We start from the raw sequence: 3,017 nt of genomic DNA, 5'->3' as shown, positions 1-3,017 counted from the left end.
CATTAAAAAAACAAAACAAAACAGTATATTTGAATTTGTTATTGTAACATGTTGCCTATCCAGTACAGCTAGGTAATTACCACCATATAGATTAATTTTCCTGTTACATAAAATTTAACTCAGAGCAAATGAAATTATGTTCAAATTTTAAAAATGAAAATCTTTCTAAAATATAATTTATACTTCACGCTTTTGTTTAATAGCGCATATGCAAAATAATTTCACCTTTTCTTGATGGTTCAGAGGTATGGGCGTCCATTACGGTGCTGTGGTATCGAATATCTGAATGAAAAATGACCCAGATCTCACACTGTACACTAAGATAAGGTTAAAATGGGTACACCATTTAGACAAAAGGGGTGATATGATATGCAAATTGCGGGAGCATGGAATATTTTACCTGTAAGATTTATAGGTAAGGGATGGATTTAAGCATTACAGGATATAAAATGGATAATTTTGATTAAATTAAATTTAAAAAAAAAAGGTTTTCCACAAGTGAGACCAATGGAACCAAGATTAGAAGGTAAGAAGAAAACTTGGGTGGGGGAATTAAAGCAATTTTCTCTGATAAAAGCCTCTTTTCCCAAATATATAGAAAACCAAATCAAATTTATAAAAATATGAGTCATTCCCCAATTGATAAATGGTCAAAGGATGTGAACATGCAATTTTCAGAAGAAGAAATAAAAGCTATCTATAGTCATATAAAATACTCTAAATCACTACTTAAAATAATTTATTATTTATTTGTAAAATTCTTTTCTTTTTTAAATTTCACATTCCAAACTCACTTCCTCATTCCCACACCCTCCCATATCAATGGAGGAAGCAATTGATATGATATCATTTTTTCTCTGTGAAATCATGCAAAACATATTTCCTTGTTAAACAGACACATTTCAAAAAAAGCAAGAAAAATAAAGAGAGATAAATATACTTCAATTTGCATTCAGAGTTCATCAGTTCTTTCTTTGAAGGTGGATAGTATTTTTTTTCATCATGAATCCTTTGGAATTGTTTTGGATCATTGTATTGATCAGAGTAGCCAAATCTTTTACGGTTGATCATTACTACCACATTGCTATTACTGTGCACAGTGATCTCCTGGTTCTTCTCACCTAACTTAGCATCAGTTCATACAGATCTGACCATTTTTTAAAAATCACTCCCTCATCATTTCTTATAATAACACTCCATCACAATCATATGCTGCATCTTATTCAGTCATTCCCCAATTAATGAGCATCCCCTCAATTTCCAATTATTAACCAACACAAAAAAGCTGCTATAAATATTTTTGTACATATATGTCCTTTTTTTTCTTTTTCTTTGATCTCTTTGGGATACAGACCTAGTGGTGGCATTGCTGGGTGAAAGGGTATACACAGTTTTATAGCCCACTGAAAATAGTTCAAAATTGTTCTTTTGAATGATTGGACCAGTTCACCATTTTTTTTTTTTTACTCGGCATTAAGCTTTATTGGAGGGTTTTTCAGCATGCTTGCTGCCTGGGCTTCCCTGCTCCAGGTCACCATGTTCCTCCAGGCCGGGGCTCATGGGGCTCTTGGTGGCTTCTGCAGCCCTTTAAAGGGCGGCCATTCTTGCCACCTCTTTCTGCTGCTGCTTCTGGTGCTTGAGATGCTTCCGGTCCTGCTTCTCTAGCTCCTGTAGCAGTTCCTGGAAGTGATGAGGGTTTGGGGTGAGGGGTGCGTGACACCCCTCAGTACCAACACACCGGGTCCTGCCTAAAGAATTCGACTCAAGCTTTCTCAGCCAAGGGAAAAGACAAGGTTTATTAAGAGTTAGCCAAATAAGCCTGCCCCAAGAGATCCCACCCCTTGCGACGCCTGTAAGGAAAAAGGGCCAGATCAGTCTGAGCTAGATTGGATCTGACCAACTTCATGGAGACAAGAAGGAGATTATATACACAACGATTATGGGAGGGATTGAGGTGCGGTCTGGGGTGATGAAAATGACAGACAATAAAGGGCTAGGGTAAAAGAGCTAGGGTATAGATATTTTGATCAGGATTAAGGATGGGAAACAGAATTAAGGGTGGGAAACAGCAGGACAATAGAGGACTGGGCACAGTAGGCATTTGGGCTTAATGGTTATAGCCTCAGGCCAAGGCCAGGTCCAGTGAGAGGATCAAGGTAGGCATTTGGGCCTAATGGTTATAGCCTCAGGCCAAGGCCAGATCAAGTGGGGAAGATTCAAGGAGAGTTCAAGGGTTCAAGGGGTTCCCAGAGACTGTGCCCTCATCAGAAGCAGAAGCTTCTGCACCTCTGCCTGGAGCAGAGCCTTCCAGGCCTTCTCTGCCTGGGCCTTCTCCCAACGTTCCTGCTGTTGCTGCCTCCAAGCCATGATCATTTGTGGCATCTGGGCCTTTTGGCCTCAATGAGACGCTCCCTCTCCCGGCGCTCGCGCTCCTGGGCCTCGGCGCGGGCCCACAGGCCCTCCTGCATGGATCTCAGGCTCGGCTGCCACTCGTGCTCCTCCGCCTCCAGCTCCCGGAGCTGCGGGGCCGTGGGCCACAGCGAGCCCGGGGCCACCCCGAACTGCCCGAGCTGCTTGGCGGTGAAGCGCGGGGTGCAGCTACCAGCTCGGGGTTAGCGGATGCGCCGGGTCCGGGGTGAAGGGCTTGGGCGGGCGGAGCGGGGGGGCGGCTGGGCCCGGTAGGCGCAGGAGGCCGGGGCCCCGGGGGAGCCCGCAGCGCCCATGCGCTGCACCCCAGTTCACCATTCTGCCAGCAATTCATTAAGGTACCGATTCTTCCCTCATCCTTTCAAGCATTTATTTGTTTTTGTTTATTTGTTTGTTTTTTTTTTCCCCTGATAAGTGTGATGTGGTACATTTCTCAAATCAATATTGATTTAAAACTTTTTTTTTTCATATGACTATATATAGCTTTGATTTATTCTTTTGAAAACTTACTGATCATATTCTTTGACCATTTATCAGTTGGGTAATGACTCTTCTTTTTATAAATTTGACTCCAATTTTTTCAGGTCTTT

At 42.3% G+C, this 3,017-nt stretch overlaps 1 pseudogene; it reads right to left on the bottom strand.

Moving 5' to 3' along the window:
* Positions 1-1,473: 1,473 nt before the first annotated feature.
* LOC118854807 lies at positions 1,474-2,723 on the bottom strand (annotated as a pseudogene).
* Between the last annotated feature and the right edge of the window lie 294 nt (positions 2,724-3,017).

This window comes from Trichosurus vulpecula, chromosome 6 (genome assembly GCF_011100635.1).
Source record: "Trichosurus vulpecula isolate mTriVul1 chromosome 6, mTriVul1.pri, whole genome shotgun sequence".
NCBI lineage: Eukaryota > Metazoa > Chordata > Mammalia > Diprotodontia > Phalangeridae > Trichosurus > Trichosurus vulpecula.
The sequence above is the reverse complement of the archived record's forward strand: the minus strand, read 5'-3'. Positions and strand labels throughout refer to the sequence as shown.